This window comes from Hakea prostrata, chromosome 2 (assembly GCF_041222555.1).
Source record: "Hakea prostrata isolate BN-2017 chromosome 2, UWA_Hpros_2, whole genome shotgun sequence".
Classification (NCBI taxonomy): domain Eukaryota; kingdom Viridiplantae; phylum Streptophyta; class Magnoliopsida; order Proteales; family Proteaceae; genus Hakea; species Hakea prostrata.
Window position 1 is genome coordinate 40531641 of NC_142601.1, and position 21192 is coordinate 40552832.

General features: G+C 39.1%; 1 non-coding gene and 2 pseudogenes across 1 annotated transcript; 1 reads left to right on the forward strand and 2 right to left on the reverse strand.

Moving 5' to 3' along the window:
- Nucleotides 1-4003: 4003 nt before the first annotated feature.
- On the reverse strand, nt 4004-6335 carry LOC149024351 (exopolygalacturonase-like; annotated as a pseudogene).
- Nucleotides 6336-11154: 4819 nt separating this feature from the next.
- LOC149024352 (small nucleolar RNA R71) lies at nt 11155-11260 on the forward strand. Its single transcript, XR_016171937.1, has one exon. It is a non-coding gene; the product is annotated as a small nucleolar RNA R71 (small nucleolar RNA).
- Nucleotides 11261-18188: 6928 nt separating this feature from the next.
- Nucleotides 18189-20522, reverse strand: LOC149024353 (exopolygalacturonase-like; annotated as a pseudogene).
- Nucleotides 20523-21192: the final 670 nt, after the last annotated feature.

A 21192-nucleotide genomic window follows, 5' to 3' on the forward strand; every position in this document is an offset into this window, starting at 1 on the left:
CAAAGAGGATTGCTGCCCATAATATTTCACTAGCATCTGTTTGCAAACTGCGGGTACCTGTAGAGGGGATTTCCAATGGAGGGAGCTTTTGGGCAATTTGCTTAATTCTCTTATATATATATATATATATATTAATTTTCATTATAAGCGAGGCCTCCTACTTGATTGTAACCCTTGACAGCAAGGAGTGCTCTATATGTATGAAGACTGCCATCAACCTTTCTCTTAATACGAAACACCCACTTGTGACCGATGATGTTCAAACCCTAACGAATTTGGACGAGGGCCAAAGTACCATTTCTTGTGAGAGCATTAAACCCATTGTCCATGGCTTGATGCCATTCTGGATGTTCGTTTGCAATGGTGAAGTAGGTGGGTTCAACAATTAGAGGGGCCGAGATAGATACGTAAACTTTGGGACGGTTAGTGCCATCGTGTTGACGAGTTACCATAGGATGATGCTTGGGAGGAAATGGAGGAACACGTAGGTCAACAACACGGTCCTTTGCGGGAATGGGAGTGGCTTGGGAAGGAGAGGGCGAAGTCAATGTACTATGTGAAGGGGAAATAGGTGGAGAGGATGGTGAGGTTTTGGGAAAGGATGATGCAGTAGGGGATGGTTGAAGCATGCCAATGTATAATGCACATCAAGATACTGGTAAGTGATCGTAAGTTGGATGCACACCATGCATTCAAAACATTGGAGAGATTTTTGTAGTATAGGGGTGGGAAACGGACTGATAAAAAAATTGCTTTAGTTAATGCATATTGCCAAAAATTCCAAGGTACAGAGGCATGTGCATGTAAGGCTAGCCTAATCTTTACAATACGACGAAGTCCGCATTCTGCACCTCCCTCCTTCTCATATGAAGGATAGCGTGTAACATGATGTGCAATACCAGCTTGGTCAAGAAAGTGAGAGATTGTTGGGTACTCCTCGCCCAATCACTATGGAATCTCTTAATTTTGCGGCTCAAATTCATTCTCTACCAACATTTTAAACTTCTGAAACACAGGAAAAGCCTCATATTTAAGGGCAATTGGATACACCCAAATAAATTACTAAAAGCATTAAGAACATAACATAATAACGATGTCCTTCTGTATAGGAGAAGGGCCTTATGAATGTGACTGATCGTTGGCGACAATCAAGGGCCTTATGAGCCATTTGTTGCAGACCTGACAATATGTTTCATGCATTAGATGAAGGACGAGCACTAGAACAATGGTGAGAGTGGGAGGCAACATTGTCGAAGAGAGCGGCTGGCTAAAAGATCAATGAGATTCCACCACGATAATTGCCAAAATGTCCACAATAGCCATGGCGACGGGAACCATTTAACGAGCATCGTTGCCACAAAAATTACGTGACCAACTACTGCAAGCCATATTAGCAGTTGCCTGAGGTATATTGTGGAGAGTCGAATCATCTTTGAGTCGGAGCACTTGAGTCAAAAGCAGACTATGAATATCACAATAAGTTACAGGGATCACACAGGTGGAGACTAAGCTAACAAACACAGCATACTCTGGACCTAATTAATTTTCTTTCTTCTTTTTTTTTTTTGGGTTGTTGTTGTTGTTGTTGTTGTTGAAGAGTAGACTAATTTCATTGCTAGAAAAATGCCTAAAATCCAGATTACATGCCTCTAGAATCCAAGGAACGGATATGGGCAAAACTAGCTCTGTCGTACAAGTTAAGGCCTTGCGTGGGAGAGAATCCACAGCCAAATTGGACTTTCTCAAAATAGGAAATTGTTGTTGAAGGATTTTTATAGTTTTAATTTTTCTACTTCATTCCACTGATCATGAAGAGAGATTAATTGTTTTTTTATATATTCTAGAGTCCTTTCACAATGCCATAATGAAGTTGCATGGGTCCTTTATGCTAATACAATTATCTATTTTCTAAACTCAAGGGATTGGTTCAATTGCAACACCAGCTTGGCCACTGGTTGAGGACCATGAATACTAAAATCCGGATGCCATCTCTGCAAGTGAATAAATTGATTTTGCCACCTTCCGTTACCCAAGACGCTACACCTCTAACATATCTCCCTCATAAATGAAAGAAAAAATTATAAATATTCATCCCAACAAATGTTAGTCCACCCCCGAACTTAATTTTCAGGATTTCCTCACTAGATCTCACTACACATCCATAGAAGTAAGTCGAAGATTGGATCTGTTGATCAATGAACAATGAAATTGGATGCTTTGCAATTCATCGTACTCCTGTTGGGGTATCATAGTTCTCCGATAAGAACCAATATGCACAGGAAATGGGAGAGAGTCAATGTTAGGGACCCTTGGATTTTTCCCACAACACCAGCATATGACTTCTTCCCTTCCCCACCACCACCACCTCCATTACTTGCCTCCTCAGGATGTTTCAAACATTGGAACACAGATTCTCTTGGAGCCCCCATGTCCCTCGGAGCTTCTCTATCCTCACACATTATTCGAGTTTAATAAAATTCAGGAGAAGATTTCTTCGGAAAAGAAAAGAAAAGAAAGTTAACTAAATTTCCAATAAGGATTTCTTTTTGAAATTGTGGAGGAGGCACAAAATTACTTTGAAGATATTTTTTTAAAAGGTAGTAAATAAATTGCCAAGAATATGTGACCGAAAAAATGAAAAGAAAATAATAGGTAAATAAATGATAGGTAATAAGAAAATAAAGGTATTTCAATTAAAATAGAGGATAAATTCATCAAGTTAAAATTTTCCATGAAATAGGAATACATGCACTTTGTATAACTAGTAAAGTACTACATGCAATGCAAGTGAGTTTTTGTTGGTTTTTGAATAATTATAGGTGTGTTGATCACTTGATTTCATTTAGTAGTGGCATTTTCGTACAATTTTTTTTTTTTTGACGGCTATTGTAGTATATGGAGTTCGTATGAGACTTGAGATGGTTGATTCTAAGCATGAATATCAAGAGGTTGGGCTTTAGTGGAGATGATTAATTCACTTGATTTCATTTGGTAGTGGCATTTTCGTACAATGTTTTTTTTTTATGACGACTATTATAGTATATGGAGTTCGTATGAGAATTGAAATGGTTGATTCTTAGCATGAATATCAAGAGGTTGTGCTTAGTGGAGATGATTAATTACAATTAATACTAAATTGCAAATGAAATATATTTTTCTTTTCCCTTTTCTATAAATAAACGAGTGGATATATTCGTAATGCCATAGTGACGCTTTTCTACATCTTCTTTTTTTTTTTTTTTTATTTTTTTTTTAAGGGGTGGGGTGGGGTAGAGGTATTTTAATAGATTTAATTCTCTAATGGGATTTGAGACAGTTGGGATTTATGCATGAATATCAAGAAGATCATAAGTTGGGATTTTAATGGAGGAGATTCATTGCAATTAATATTAATATATAATTAGAGTAAAAGACTAATTAATGAGCAAGTACAATAACAATTTTTTACATAAGTAACCAAACCCTTTTGGCGAGTGATTGAGGGTATTCTAGGAATAAAAATGTTATCATCCTCCATGAGTTCATGCGTTTATAAAAGTAGTATGTTAATATGATTTACTTATGGAAATCGAAGCTGATCGGGTGCAAAGTAAAGTGAAATCTAATAATCAACTTCTAAATTATTTGATGTTATTTATATTGTTTCTTAGAGTAATGAATATGAATTATTAGAAAATTTGTTTTTTTAAGTATGAAAATTTCCCTTCCCTTCCTTCAATTTCCTTGCAACCAAACAAATTGACCATCAAAGATTGAATATTTTGTAAGAAATTAAATTTCAATATATTGAACTTTGAATCAAGTCAAAGAGAAGTAGTAATATAGGCAGGTAGTTATGTTTTAATGGAGAAGGTGTCATATGCTTTTCTCCTTCCATAGTTTCTCCTTTGCTGAGGTACTTGAACCAAACACAACTAGATACTCCAGCTTGAGGAATCACTCTTTAAAAGCAATTCATAATAAGCCAATTACACAGATGTACGAGAATCAAAATTGAATGGACTCAAAAACACGGACTTGGCATTTGAACGCCCGAGGCAACCCCTTTCGCATTCTCACAAACAGAGTTGCTGTCACCATCACTTGATGTCAAATCAATATCAACGAGCTGTACTCCTTCGCATGGTACGGCTTGACTACATATGAGGGCAACTGCTTCCTTGGTGGCAGATGTACCCTTGATGTTCTTGAAAAGAATGTCTGTGAGCTTCACACGTGAAGGCTGTGCATTGGGTAGGGTTAATAAATGCCATTAGTAATCTTAGAGACAAGGTTTACAAAGCCAATATATAATTACCAGCCTTCAAGTGAAAAAGACGAGGTAGAGCAATCAGGATCCTCTCCTATGACCTGATCGACCTACCTCCCTTCTATCAAACACAAAAGGGGATGGTTAGACGAACATACTTATGCCAACCTAGACAAGGTGAGCTCACACACGAAGTCTAATTGGGTGGGAAGCATATATGTATTAACTTGATGAAAAGAGAGTGATTCTAACAAAGAGCTAATTGTGCTTGGAGAGAGACTGTCAATGACTCTGTACAATCAAATTGGGTAGTATTTTGTTGATGTCACATTATTTTACTCGTTGGGCTCATCGAACTTACCGAGGAGTCACACTGGTTCTTGTCACAATATTCTTGGTTGATGATGATGGGGTTTTTCACATTTTTCATGATAAGATCCTCAAATATAACATTAGAAACTTTGTTGTCTTCTGATGCTGGCCATGTTTTGATCCGGACGCCATTGTCAGTTCCAGTAAAAGTACAACTCTTCATTGTGATACCGTTCACTTCCTTTTCATTTTGATATCTCCCAAGGCTTCCCAAGCTGCAAAACAAAGAACAAAACTTGGAGAAAGCCGTTTGAAACAATTTTCATCATCCCTCCTTTTCTTGTTTCCTTTTTTTTGGCGGCGGAGGGGGCTTTGAGATTTAACCCAACCGTAGGAGCCTTAATCTAATACCTAGCCCTGCGTACCCCTGCTAGGGCCAAGCGTAAACTTGACCCAGACCAACCCTAGTAGGGTTTTCCCAACAACTTCCCACCCCTAGTTCACCTTGATTATCATGCACCCATTTAGTCATGGAACTTGCAAACCCATTGCATCCTACTAGGGCTAAGCCCAAGCTTTAATGCCCATAATATCATGGAAATAACAAAGCTCATCAAAGCCCATTTATATCAAGCACATGCTTTATATATGATGAACCTAGCCCACACCTAACTTCAAATACAGGCCCGATCTAATCCTATTTGGGCTCAGGGTGCTTGTGCTAGTTGCTTTTTCTCTGACACCCCTTTATTGTTTCAGATCCGATGTACTAATTACTAGGAGATTTATCAAAGTATTTAGGCATGATTAATATGTCATTACCTGATGCCATGACCTGGTCCACAATTCACATTGGAGACTAAAATGTTGGAAGTACCGTCTCCGATGAAACACAATCATCACCGGTTCCAATATTACTTTGTAGTAACAGTGATGCCGGATGAGTCGCCGATGTGCACACCGTCGGTGTTTCGGCTCGTCGCAGGGGCTTGGATATTGATATCATGGACGGTAAAGTCACTGCTTTCAACAATACCTATGTGAAAAGCCTTATTGTTGATTAAAGTGATGCCGCTTAATGATCCGCCGGTAATTTTAAAAAGGCGCAAGGTCTGCAACAAAAGCGAAAGTTCAAGAAGGGAAACAAATATTAAGGATCCAATTGTTTCCATGTAAAAATACAATAACTCACTGATTCAGCCATTTTGCAGTTTGAATTGCTATTGTGATCACAACTACTGCCCCAAGAGGCTTCTCCTTGACCATCCAGAGATCCAGTTCCGGACCCAGTGATGTCCAGCTCGTTTAGACTATCAAATGTGATCCATGACTCGGTAGATCCCGAGGAAGTTGGAGCTATTAATTTGCCGCTTATCTCAACACGAGGAGATTTCTTGTTTCCACAAGGACCACTAAACATGATTGAAGTAAGAAAGTAGTCACCTTTTGGGACCAAAAGGCTGGATGGTTCAGTAGATTTACATGCAGCGGCCCATGCATTGAGGAAGGCCTTATTATTATTTGTTTTCCCGTCGCCAATTGCTCCATACTTGGTGACATCAAACACTGTACCCTTTGAATCATCACCTGGTGGCGGCCCGGAAGCATCTCTCAGTGCAGATGCTGGTGATGGCGTTCCAGTCGGAGTTTCACCTTTCGAGGTTCCTTTTTTATGTTTTGATTTGAGAAGCCGAGTCTCAATAGTTCTAGCTTTAGCCACCCATAGAAGGAAGCCTAGTAAACATATTAACATAAGAAGCCTGCCCGAATCCATCGTTGATTTCTCCTAAGAAAATAAAGACTATAAGACAAGTGAGAAAGGCAAACGAGCTAGGATCATAAACAAGGATCAGGCAGAGCCTTAGAGACCTTGCTTGGGACGAGAGGTTTGGTTGATATGAACTCCAACAGATGTCTAGTGGACTCCGTTCAAGTTGTAACGCTTGTGGGAGGGAGTTGATATTTATGCTCTGAATTTCCATCCATATTTGGGCTTTACACGTGAATTTAGCGAGAGAGATCTTAACTCACTGTTCTTGTTAATATTAACTGTGCGGTAAGAAATCCACATTCAAATAAGGATTGGCTGCCCTTTTCTTTAGGAAAAAGAATGAGAGGAAGAAAAAGAGAGTAGGTAATATGTGGTTCTTTGGCTTGTTAGTTTGGTTATGCTGTTTCGCAGTTTGTTTTTCTCTCTTTTTGAGTGAGTGGAATAATTTCTTAATGAAGGTTCTTGGTCAGGGGATTCTCCCTCAACTGAGTATACCACTTGATAAGGAACTGGTGAGCGATGGGTGTATTGGGGGAGTTGTTGTTGCCAGTTTGAGTGTTTATTTTTCCTTGTAATCCTTTTTATCCCCTTTTCATAAAGATGTTTTATTTATTTTTTGTAAAGAAAAAAAATAAAAATAAAAAGGATTTATTTTGGACTATGGTCAGGCTTTATGTACAGATGATAAATTTAGGAACTTGGATCCGCTACGGTGCTGGAAGGTCACCACATAATGATGTTCAATTTTAAGTTATTGTTGATGAATTTAGGGACTGGGTCCTCTATGGTGCAAAGTAGGTCACCAATCTGGCGATTAGGGGATTACCCCAATATAGAACCACACACGGAAGAAAGATCCTAAATGTCCACGGAATGATCATTCAACTATTGTATAGAAGAAGCCTTACACATACTTTGTATTTTTTTTGGTACGACACATGTTCAATATTTTATTTGTTTGTTTTAGTGAATATATTAACTTGTTAAATAGAAGGTTAAGATGATTTTGTTTCGCTTGGGTTTCCCTCCAAGTAGGGGATGGCCCATTACTTGAGTTATCCCATGTGGTTTATGGATGGGCAAGTTTGTTTTTCTCTTAAGAGGTCCAAAGGGGGAGAAATTGCTTGTTTTTGTGGATGAAACAATGAAGGAAGGAATCCCAAAATAGAGAAGAATGAGCACAAGTCCTGTTTTTGGGTGTGCCTTGCGCACATGGCATTCGGGACGATGTAGGCCAAGTCTATCGGAAAGCCGACGTAGAGAGCATAGGTGACGTGCGCCTCCATTGGAGAGATCTTGTCTTGGTGCCCTCCTTTAGGCACGAGGTTTCCGCTATCAATGTGTGAGATCACTCTAGCAAATTGAAGCATGCACTTGTCCTTCTTAACAGCAGTGCACTCCTCATCACAGAGAATGGACAAGATCTTCTAGTGCTCAATCCAGTATAGTATGTCGTCGAACTCACAGCCTGGTGCATTCCATCTGCTCTCACTTGGGACTTAAAGAGGTCCAGTATGTGTGCTAGCGGCCATGTAGAGAAGGGGATGTTGATGTCCCACACCTTGCTCTCTATCACCAATCATTTGTCCTCTTCACCAACTAGCTCTGATCGTGTCGCTAACCAATCAAAAATAAAATCCTATGCTAATCTAGCAAGCAAAAAGTACGGGGTTGAACTATGGGGAAGTAAAAGGCTAAGTTACTAAGATTTAATTTAACACAACCTGATTTAAACTAAATCTATTAATTAATGCAAAAACTTAAACTATGAATATTTGAAGATTTTGAATCCCCAATGCTTTTCCTTAACCGATATAACTCTACACTTCAAAGTAAATTAGGGATGGACTTCCTAGATATGCCCTATCTTCGCAAGACTATCGTCCTTCGTGGAAGCTTGGCACACTTAGTTCGCTGAGCTATAGAACATCTTTGGCCAAACTCAAACACAATCAACTAGAAGAGACAGAACAATGAAATTAATGAAATCAACATGGTTCATCTACATCCCAAAGAAAATGAACTAGCTACTCATTATCACAAAGATCATAAGAAAAATAAAGATGAAACATAGGGAGAGAGAGAGAGAGAGGATGTGGTCATAGCAATGAGAGAGATGAGAGCCGCGTTCGCCGACTTCTTTTCTTCTCTTTGGCTGGCTTCTCTTTTATGTCTCCCGCACACAATGAATCCCCTCTCTTTACCTGTATATTTGACCTGTATTTGTTCGGATTTCGGAAAAACTCAAGACTATAAAGTTTTATATATTTTCAATATCGTTCCATAGTGTTTTGAATCACCACAATCCAAGCTCATACGAGAGAGATATGCCAAAAATACTGAAGGTATGTCTATTTACCCGATTTTCAGATTTTTTACCAATTTTGTTCCTTAAACCTCCACCTGTTTCCAATTTGACTAAGATCTCACTTTTCATGATTTCTTGGGCAACAAGATTGAATGCCATGATTTAAAATCCACCAATATCTAATATATTTGCCAACTTTACTCCATATTATCTCTAATATCCAAAATCACCTTATTCCTAAAAAATACACAAAAATACTCAATTAGCTCTCTTCAATTAAATAAGTATGGGGAATTAAATCAAATAAATAATGGTAAATGCATGCTTATCAAATACCCCCACACTTGAGTGTTTGCTAGTCCTCGAGCAAAACAAAACAATAAATGCAATACGGGAAATAAATATAGAAAAACCTAACACACTTTCATAGGAATCACGGTTGCACTTAGCATGTGCAACAAGCCTTTAAACCCCTAGGTTACCCTAGTGGACGAGTTGTGTCTCATGAGTGTTTGCAGCGAATATACACACAAAATTCTTAAGTGTTCTTCTAATTATTCTGGCAATAGTAAGAGTAAAAAGATAGATTTCAAGAAAAAGACATTCCATTAAAGATTGAAGGGAATATAGGCACCCCCACACTTAAGCTCTTTACACCCTCTCTTGAGTCTAGCTCTAGGCAAACAATTCAATTGAGAAGTCTCCTCTTATCTCCAGTCTACCAGTTCACCCTCAGATAAGACTAAACTAAGTATCAAATAATACCAAGAACTCAAAATCTAAGCAATATTTACCTTCTTAGACATTTCACCTTTATAAACACATTACTTCACTTCTTTCTTTAATGGTCGCAGTTCTAGTCCGTGCAATGTCTTGCCTCTTAAGCTTTCTAGATGGCCTATGTAACGAGTGTTGGGTCAGCCACTTTCAATCTAGATGGCCTTAAGGGATTAGGTGTAGAATACCCCTCGAACTTACTTACTCAAGCCAACTAGGCTACATGCCAAGACTGGACCCAAGACACCCCAATTGTTTGATGTGAGGCACGATGTTGGTGACACCGAGACCCGGTTACTGAGGAGGTCTAAACATTAAACTTCAGCAGATTCTTTTTTTTTCCTTCTTTTTCACATTATACTTCAATTCACTTCACATTTAAATAATCTAAAATCGGACTCAACTTGTCACAATAAGCACAAGGCAATACAAGATAACTAGATGGTCAAACCTTTTGGACTACTTGGAGTTCCTATTTTCCGATTCAACCTCAGTCTCAAAATGTAAAACCCATTACTATTCTCTCAAGAGGGTGTTCATTACATTTGATGGGATTTCTAAAATACTTAAACTCTCATTTTGTATCCAATCAAAGAATTAAAACATGTATCTTACCAAAGCCAGAAAAAATTGGGCACTTTTCATCTTTGTGACAATGCTCTACCAACTATCAACAAGTCTTACTCGAGTTGACACCCCACCCACACTTAAATTTTGCCATGACCTCAATGCATGCAAGATATATAAAAAAAAATGTTAGAAGAAAATAGAGGAAAGAGTTTACCCGATGTTTGAAATCATGATAGAGCACGCAACAATAAAACCTAACCACAAACAAAGAAAAGAGAAAAAAAGAACAAGAAATAACATCTAAACAAATGGGTTGCCTCCTATAAAGCGCTATGTTTAGAGTCTTCAGCCAGACTCAGTGAGATGCAGCCAATGGAGGTGGAGGCTCAAATCTAAATGTGAATGGTGACTTCTCCAAAGAAGTGGAAGAGTCCAACAATGTGTTGACTTCCTCAATATTTAGGTTAGATTCCCCAAATGGAAAGTAATTTTGTAGGGGATCATCAATAAGCATGTTCGGAATATAATCAACAACTACCTCATCAATAGAGTTAATCGCAAAGCACTCTTCATCCCTATTTGAGCTTAAAAATGCATTGAAGATGTTGACCCTATTTGATTAGAGGGATTGGGCATTGAGTTTCGCCATGAAAAATTGGGGTGGTTTCGCCATCCTGGGTTGTAGGTATTGGAATATGGATCATTGCCCAATTTAGAGACTCCTTGGCCAAATGTGTATGCTCCTTAACAAACTCAGGGTATTGTGTAGCCAAATAGCAATCGGTGACATAATGGGATAGGCTAGAACATAAAGCACATGCTTCAATCTGATTAGGTGGAGAGGAACTTGTAGGAAGTGGAGATGGGGTTTGTTGTCCTAATGATAGGAGATGGTCCAATTTCTTTGATAGCAAGTCAACCTTAGTGCTCATCTCAATGGTAGGATTGATCTCATAGAGATCACTCATCTTTGGTTGCCCAATGGATGGAATCTCAGTCCTAGCTGCTGAAGCATGGTGTTGGGAGTTTTCACTAAGGATCTCAAAAAGTTCCCATGCCTCATTCTCATTCTTGTGCATGAAAGTCCCACCACAAGAAGAATCAACCATTTGCCTTTGTCGGTCTCTAAGGCCATCATAAAAGCAATGAACCAATTTCCATTTAGGAATAGCATGGTGGGGGCACTTTCTAAGTAATTCTTTTAGTCTTTCCCAGGCCTCATGAAATTGTTCTCCTTCTCGTTGGGAAAACTCGTTATCACTCTCCTAATGCTATTGGTACGGCCAATGGGGAAGAACTTTTTAAGGAACTCCTGTTGCATTTCTGCCCAATTAGAAATTTTAACATTGTCCAAAAAATGAAGCCAATGCATAGCTTTATCTTTAAGGGAGAATAGGAAAAGAAGTAACCTTAAAGCATCAACTGAAAGGTTTTGACTTTTAACCATGGAGGACACCTCTAAAAACTTATCTAAGTGCTTATAAGGCTCTTCATTGGCAAGTCCATAAAAAGATGGTAGCATTTGAATCACACTAGATTTGATCTTATATTGAGCCGCCTCTATTTCAGGCAACTTAATACAAGAAACCGGAGTATATATCGTAGGAATGAAATGCTCACTCAAGGGCCTCATTGGAGGCTCATAGTTTGCCATGGTTCTTTGCCTTCTAAGGTTGGCCAAAGTCTCTTCTAACTCTAAGTCAAGTGGAGTCAACTCAGGGTATAGGGACCGACGACCATGCATGCATACAGAAGAAGAAAAAAAAGAAGAAGCTAAATAAGTAAAATTAAAAGAAAATAAGTATAGCAAAAGGGAGAGTTTAGGACGTACCTGAAGCGCAATCCACATGATCTTTCGAACAAAAGTTACACATGTGGGATCTGAGGGATGGGATTTTTAAAAACTAACCTAAACAACCCAATCTAATGCAAATATTACAATTGAAAAGTCCTAAATACAATTATATCTAAGAAGAAAAGATAACAACCTAATCTAATTATCGAATTGCTACTCTTGCAGTAACCTATAAAACAAAAGAAAAAGAGATTAGTTAAACAATCAAAGACAAAAATTAAAAATTAAAAACTCTAAAATTTATGCCTAATTGACAAAAATCAATCCTAGCAACCGTGCTTTGGTTCTCCGGCAACAGCGCCAAAATTTGGTCGAGTCGCTAACCAATCAAAAATAAAATCCTATACTAATCTAGCAAGCAAAAAGTACGGGGTCGAAATATGGGGAACTAAAAGGCTAAGTTACTAAGATTGAATTTAACACAACCTAATTTAAACTAAATCTATTAATTAATGCAAAAACTTAAACTATGAATATGTGAAGATCTTTGGGATTTCAAATCCCCAATGCTTTTCCCTAACCGATAAAACTCTACACTTCAAAATAAATTAGGGATGGTCTTCCTAGATATACCCTATCTTCGCAAGACTATCATCCTTCGCGGAAGCTTGGCACGCTTAGTTCGCTGAGCTATAAAACATCTTTGGTCAAACTCAAACACAATCAATTAGAAGAGATAGAACAATGAAATTAATGAAATAGGCTTGGTTCATCTACATCCAAAGAAAAGGAACTAGCTACTTATTATCACAAAGTTCATAAGAAAAATAATGATGAAACATAGGGAGAGAGAGAGAGAGAGAGAGAGAGAGAGAGAGATGTGGTCTTCTTCTTCAGCAATGAGAGAGATGAGAGCCGCGTTCGCCGTCTTCTTTTCTTCTCTGTGGCTGGCTTCTCTTTTATGTCTCCCGCACACAATGAATATCCTCTCTTTACCCGTAGATATTACCTTTATTCGTTAGAATTTTGGAAAAACTCAAAACTATAAAGTTGTAGATATTTTCAATGTCGTTCCATATCATCTTGAATCACTTCAATCCAAGCTCATACGAGAGAGATATGCCCAAAATACTGAAGGTTTGTCTGTTTACCCGATTTTCAGATTTCTTACCGATTTTATTCCTTAGAACTCCACCTGTTTCCAATTTGACCAAGATCTCACTTTTCATGATTTCTTGGGCAGCAAGATTAAATGCCATGATTTAAAATCCACCAATATCTAATATATTTGCCAACTTTATTCCATATTATCTCTAATATCCAAAATCACCTTATTCATGAAAAATACACAAAAATACTCAATTAGCTCTCTTCAATTAAATAAGTATGGGGAAAGTAAATCAAATAAATAACGGTAAACGCATGCTTATCAAGCTCCTCGTGGTAAGTCAGGTTCCACAATGCAGAGGACCTTGATTAGCTGGTGGAATAGGAAGAGTGGGATGAGTATCTTGGAGGCAGTGTTGAAGGTAACGCGTAATGGAAGGGCAAGGGACCGAAAGGGCTACTTTGTGCACAACAAAGAGGTTTTGGAAGAACACGTAATATTCTTTGTGAATGATCAAGTATGGAAGATGTTGAATTGGGTGTGGTAGGGAAAAGCTGGATGGCACTTCAACCAGTCATCTCTTATGCCATATTTAGAGAAGAGAACTGCCAAATTATCTTGATAAGTGGTTCTGCATCGGCTGCTTCGTTAAATTGGATTTATAAGTGCGGAAACTTTCTTTGTTTTTTTGGGTGGTATATGTCCCCTTGCCGAGTGCGTTTATGGTCCCTTTTTGATTTATTCGACTGCCTGGTGCGGCGGTCCCCCGCTGGGCGGCGTCCCCTTGCCTTCCCCTCCCCTCTTTTTGTCCGGATCTGGCGTGGGTCCTTGTCTCTTGTTTCTCCCGTTGTCGTCGTCGTCCCGCTCTCTCGTTCTTTGTTCCCTCGTTCCCGGCTCTCGCGTTGGCTTTGTTCCCTCGGGTCCCCTCGCTCTGCGTGTGGCCCTCTGCCTTTTTGGTCTGCTTCCGGTGCCGGTCTTCTCGTTCTTGTTTGCGTGCTCCTCGGTTCCTCGGTTGGCTTCTTTGTTCCTGGGGCTTCTCCTCGCCCTTGGTGTGGGCGTTCGTCTTGCGCGTTGTCCCTGGTTCCCTCTCGTGTCTTGTTTCCTTTCGTCAACAGTGCGAGGGGATATCACTATAAATTGGTGGAGGTAGGTTGGAGAGATGAGGTGGTCCAATGTCGTCATCAAAAGGAGATTTGCCATTGGGGGAATTCGGAGCTGGTCTTGTGGACGAAACCCCAAGAGTAAATGGGAAACAGTGAGGGAAGACAGATTGGATACCTGGGGTGGCTTCAAGGGTCTAGATAAGAAATCTTCTGGCACCTTATGTTTGCCTTTGACATCTTTTACTGTAAATGACCATTTACTAAACCATTGCGCCCGTTTTAACAATTGAGAATCTGGAAGCATCCTTGACTTGAATAGGAGTATGTGGGGGGAATGTTGTCATATCCATTTCAATCTGGAGCGTATGACCAATGAGGTGGATCTGAAAATTTTAATTGCCTGTTCTGACAGCAAGGATCTCTCTAAAGTTGTTATGGTATGAGTGTTCAGCTGTAGTGAAGGTACCACCTTTATAACCACAAACCTGTCTTTTTCCATGGAGTTCTTCAAAGAGGATTCCTGCCCATAATTTGTCACTAGCATCTGTTTGCAAACTGCGGGTACCTGTAGGGGGGATTTCCAATGGAGGGAGCTTTTGGGCAATTTGCTTAATTCTCTTATATATATATATATATATATATTAATTTTCATTATAAGCGAGGCCTCCTCCTTGATTGTAACCCTTGACAGCAAGGCGTGCTCTATATGTATGAAGACTGCCATCAACCTTTCTCTTAATACGAAAAACCCACTTGCGACCGATGATGTTCAAACCCAGACGAATTTGGACGAGGGCCAAAGTACCATTTCTTATGAGAGCATTAAACCCATTGTCCATGGCTTGACGCCATTCTGGATGTTCGTTTGCAATGGTGAAGTAGGTGGGTTCAACAATTAGAGGGGCCGAGATAGATACGTAAACTTTGGGACGGTTAGTGCCATCGTGTTGACGAGTTACCATAGGATGATGCTTGGGAGGAGGTGGAGGAGCAGGTGGGTCAACCACACGGTCCTTTGCGGGAATGGGAGTGGCTTGGGAAGGAGAGGGCGAAGTCAATGTACTATGTGAAGGGGAAATAGGTGGAGAGGATGGTGAGGTTTTGGGAAAGGATGATGCACACCATGCATTCAAAACATTGGAGAGATTTTTGTAGTATAGGGGTGGGAAACGGACTGATAAAAAAATTGCTTTAGTTAATGCTTATTGCCAAAAATTCCAAGGTACAGAGGCATGTGCATGTAAGGCTAGCCTAATCTTTACAATACGACGAAGTTCGCATTCTGCACCTCCCTCCTTCTCATCTGAAGGATAGCGTGTAACACGATGTGCAATACCAGCTTGGTCAAGAAAGTGAGAGATTGTTGGGTACTCCTCGCCCAATCACTATGGAATCTCTTAATTTTGCGGCTCAAATTCATTCTCTACCAACATTTTAAACTTCAGAAACACAGGAAAAGCCTCATATTTAAGGGCAATTGGAGACACCCAAATAAATTACTAAAAGCATTAAGAAACATAACATAATAACGATGTCCTTCTGTATAGGAGAAGGGCCTTATGAACGTGACTGATCGCTGGCGACAATCAAGGGCCTTATGAGCCATTTGTTGCAGATTTGACAATATGTTTCATGCATTAGATGAAGGATGAGCACTAGAACCATGGTGAGAGTGGGAGGCAACATCGTCAGAAGAGCAGCTGGCTAAAAGATCAATGAGATTTCACCACGATAATTGCCAAAATGTCCACAATAGCCATGGCGATAGGAACCATTTAATGAGCATCGTTGCCACCAAAATTACGTGACCAACTACTGCAAGCCATATTAGCAGTTGCCTGAGGTATATTGAGGAGAGTCGAATCATCTTTGAGTCGGAGCACTTGAGTCAAAAGCAGACTACGAATATCACAATAAGTTACAGGGATCACACAGGTGGAGACTAAGCTAACAAACACAGCATACTCTGGACCTAATTAATTCTCTTTTTTCTTCTTCTTTTTTTTTTTTTTTTTTTTTTGGGATTTTGTTGTTGTTGAATTGTAGACTAATTTCATTGCTAGAAAAATGCCTAAAATCCAGATTACATGCCTCTAGAATCCAAGGAACGGATATGGGCAAAACTAGCTCTGTCGTACAAGTTAAGGCCTTGTGTGGGAGAGAATCCACAGCCAAATTGGACTTTCTCAAAACAGGAAACTGTTGTTGAAGGATTTTAATAGTTTTAATTCTTCTACTTCATTCCACTGATCATGAAGAGAGATTAATTGTTTTTTTATATATTCTAGAGTCCTTTCACAATGCCATAATGAAGTTGCATGGGTCCTATATGCTAATACAATTATCTATTTTCTAAACTCAAGGGATTGGTTCAATTGCAACACCAGCTTGGCCACTGGTTGAGGACCATGAATACTAAAATCCGGATGCCATCTCTGCAAGTGAATAAACTGATTTTGCCACCTTCCGTTACCCAAGACGCTACACCTCTAACATATCTCCCTCATAAATGAAAGAAAAAATTTTAAAAATTCATCCCAACAAATGTTATTCCACCCCTGAACTTATTTTCAGGATTTCCTCGCTAGATCTCACTACACATCCATAGAAGTAAGTCAAAGATTGGATCTATTGATCAATGAACAATGAAATTGGATGCTTTGCAATTCATCATACTCCTGTTGGGGTATCATAGTTCTCTGATAAGAACCAATATGCACAAGAGATGGGAGAGAGTCAATGTTAGGGAACCTTGGATTTTACCCACAACACCAACATATGACTTCTTCCCTTCCCCACCACCAGCACCTCCATTACCTACCTCCTCAGGATGTTTCAAACATTGGAACACAGATTCTCTTGGAGCCCCCATGTCCCTCGGAGCTTCTCTATTCGCACACATTATTCGAGTTTAATAAAATTCAGGAGAAGGTTTCTTTGGAAAAGAAAAGAAAAGAAAGTTAACTAAATTTCCAATACGGATCTCTTTTTGAAATTGTGGAGGAGGCACAAAATTACTTTGAAGATATTTTTTTAAAAGGTAGTAAATAAATTACCAAGAATATGTGACCGAAAAAATGAAAAGAAAATAATAGGTAAATAAATGATAGGTAATAAGAAAATAAATGTATTTCAATTAAAATAGAGGATAAATTCATCAAGTTAAAATTTTTCATGAAATAGGAATACCCACTTTGTATAAAAATTGGGGAAAGTGGCTGTGGGTTTTTTTGGGGGGGGGGGGGGGGGGTGGGGGGGTGTTTTGGGGGGTTTTTTTGGTGGGGGGTGTACAAGAGGTTGTGCTTAGTGGAGATGATTAATTACAATTAATACTATATTGCAAATGAAATATATTTTTCTTTTCCCTTTTCTATAAATAAACGAGTGGATATATTCGTAATGCCATAGTGACGCTTTTCTACATCTTTTTTTTTTTTTTTTTTTTTAAGGGGTGGGGTGGGGTAGAGGTATTTTTAGTAGATTTAATTCTCTAATGGGATTTGAGACAGTTGGGATTTATGCATGAATATCAAGAAGATCATAAGTTGGGTTTTAATGGAGGAGATTCATTGCAATTAATATTAATATATAATTAGAGTAAAAGACTAATTAATGAGCAAGTACAATAACAATTTTTTACATAAGTAACCAAACCCTTTTGGCGAGTAATTGAGGGTATTCTAGGAATAAAAATGTTATCATCCTCCATGAGTTCATGCGTTTATAAAAGTAGTATGTTAATATGATTTACTTCTGGAAATCGAAGCTGATCGGGTGCAAAGTAAAGTGAAATCTAATAATCAACTTCTAAATTATTTGATGTTATTTATATTGTTTCTTAGAGTAATGAATATGAATTATTAGAAAATTTGTTTTTTTAAGTATGAACATTTCCCTTCCTTTCCTTCAATTTCCTTGCAACCAGACAAATTGACCATCAAAGATTGAATATTTAGTAAGAAATTAAATTTCAATATATTGAACTTTGAATCAAGTCAAAGAGAAGTAGTAATATAGGCAGGTAGTTATGTTTTAATGGAGAAGGTGTCATATGCTTTTCTCCTACCATAGTTTCTCCTTTGCTGGGGTACTTGAACCAAACACAACTAGATACTCCAGCTTGAGGAATCACTCTTTAAAAGCAATTCATAAGAAGCCAATTACACAGATGTATGAGAATCAAAATTGAATGGACTCAAAAACACGGACTTGGCATTTGAACGCCCGAGGTAACCCCTTTTGCATTCTCACAAACAGAGGTGCTGTCACCATCACTTGATGTCAAATCAATATCAACGAGCTGTACTCCTTCGCATGGTACGGCTTGACTACATATGAGGGCAACTGCTTCCTTGGTGGCAGATGTACCCTTGATGTTCTTGAAAAGAATGTCTGTGAGCTTCACACGTGAAGGCTGTGCATTGGGTAGGGTTAATAAATGCCATTAGTAATCTTAGAGACAAGGTTTACAAAGTCAATATATAATTACCAGCCTTCAAGTGAAAAAGACGAGGTAGAGCAATCAGGATCCTCTCCTATGACCTGATCGACCTACCTCCCTTCTATCAAACACAAAAGGGGATGGTTAGACGAACATACTTATGCCAACCTAGACAAGGTGAGCTCACACACGAAGTCTAATTGGGTGGGGAGCATATATGTATTAACTTGATGAAAAGAGAGTGATTCTAACAAAATGCTAATTGTGCTTGGAGAGAGACTGTCAATGACTCTGTACAATCAAATTGGGTAGTATTTTGTTGATGTCACATTATTTTACTCGTTGGGCTCATCGAACTTACCGAGGAGTCACACTGGTTCTTGTCACAATATTCTTGGTTGATGATGATGGGGTTTTTCACATTTTTCATGATAAGATCCTCAAATATAACATTAGAAACTTTGTTGTCTTCTGATGCTGGCCATGTTTTGATCCGGACGCCATTGTCAGTTCCAGTAAAAGTACAACTCTTCACTGTGATACCGTTCACTTCCTTTTCATTTTGATATCTCCCAAGGCTTCCCAAGCTGCAAAACAAAGAACAAAACTTGGAGAAAGCCGTTTGAAACAATTTTCATCATCCCTCCTTTTCTTGTTTCCTTTTTTTTGGCGGCGGAGGGGGCTTTGAGATTTAACCCAACCGTAGGAGCCTTAATCTAATACCTAGCCCTGCGTACCCCTGCTAGGGCCAAGCGTAAACTTGACCCAGACCAACCCTAGTAGGGTTTTCCCAACAACTTCCCACCCCTAGTTCACCTTGATTATCATGCACCCATTTAGTCATGGAACTTGCAAACCCATTGCATCCTACTAGGGCTAAGCCCAAGCTTTAATGCCCATAATATCATGGAAATAACAAAGCTCATCAAAGCCCATTTATATCAAGCACATGCTTTATATATGATGAACCTAGCCCACACCTAACTTCAAATACAGGCCCGATCTAATCCTATTTGGGCTCAGGGTGCTTGTGCTAGTTGCTTTTTCTCTGACACCCCTTTATTGTTTCAGATCTGATGTACTAATTACTAGGAGATTTATCAAAGTATTTAGGCATGATTAATATGTCATTACCTGATGCCATGACCTGGTCCACAATTCACATTGGAGACTAAAATGTTGGAAGTACCGTCTCCGACGTAAACACAATCATCACCGGTTCCAATATTACTGTTAGTAACAAAGTGATGCCGGATGAGTCGCCGATGTGCACACCGTCAGTGTTTCGGCTCGTCGCAGGGGCTTGGATATTGATATCATGGACGGTAAAGTCACTGCTTTCAACAATACCTATGTGAAAAGCCTTACTGTTGATTAAAGTGATGCCGCTTAATGATCCGCCGGTAATTTTAAAAAGGCGCAAGGTCTGCAACAAAAGCGAAAGTTCAAGAAGGGAAACAAATATTAAGGATCCAATTGTTTCCATGTAAAAATACAATAACTCACTGATTCAGCCATTTTGCAGTTTGAATTGCTATTGTGATCACAACTACTGCCCCAAGAGGCTTCTCCTTGACCATCCAGAGATCCAGTTCCGGACCCAGTGATGTCCAGCTCGTTTAGACTATCAAATGTGATCCATGACTCGGTAGATCCCGAGGAAGTTGGAGCTATTAATTTGCCGCTTATCTCAACACGAGGAGATTTCTTGTTTCCACAAGGACCACTAAACATGATTGAAGTAAGAAAGTAGTCACCTTTTGGGACCAAAAGGCTGGATGGTTCAGTAGATTTACATGCAGCGGCCCATGCATTAAGGAAGGCCTTATTATTATTTGTTTTCCCGTCGCCAACTGCTCCATACTTGGTGACATCAAACACTGTACCCTGTGAATCATCACCTGGTGGCGGCCCGGAAGCATCTCTCGGTGCAGATGCTGGTGATGGCGTTCCAGTCGGAGTTTCACCTTTCGAGGTTCCTTTTTTATGTTTTGATTTGAGAAGCCGAGTCTCAATAGTTCTAGCTTTAGCCACCCATAGAAGGAAGCCTAGTAAACATATTAACATAAGAAGCCTGCCCGAATCCATCGTTGATTTCTCCTAAGAAAATAAAGACTATAAGACAAGTGAGAAAGGCAAACGAGCTAGGATCATAAACAAGGATCAGGCAGAGCCTTAGAGACCTTGCTTGGGACGAGAGGTTTGGTTGATACGAACTCCAACAGATGTCTAGTGGACTCCGTTCAAGTTGTAACGCTTGTGGGAGGGAGTTGATATTTATGCTCTGAATTTCCATCCATATTTGGGCTTTACACGTGAATTTAGCGAGAGAGATCTTAACTCACTGTTCTTGTTAATATTAACTGTGCGGTAAGAAATCCACATTCAAATAAGGATTGGCTGCCCTTTTCTTTAGGAAAAAGAATGAGAGGAAGAAAAAGAGAGTAGGTAATATGTGGTTCTTTGGCTTGTTAGTTTGGTTATGCTGTTTCGCAGTTTGTTTTTCTCTCTTTTTGAGTGAGTGGAATAATTTCTTAATGAAGGTTCTTGGTCAGGGGATTCTCCCTCAACTGAGTATACCACTTGATAAGGAACTGGTGAGCGATGGGTGTATTGGGGGAGTTGTTGTTGCCAGTTTGAGTGTTTATTTTTCCTTGTAATCCTTTTTATCCCCTTTTCATAAAGATGTTTTATTTATTTTTTGTAAAGAAAAAAATAAAAGGATTTATGTTGGTCTATGGTCTGGCTTTATGTATAG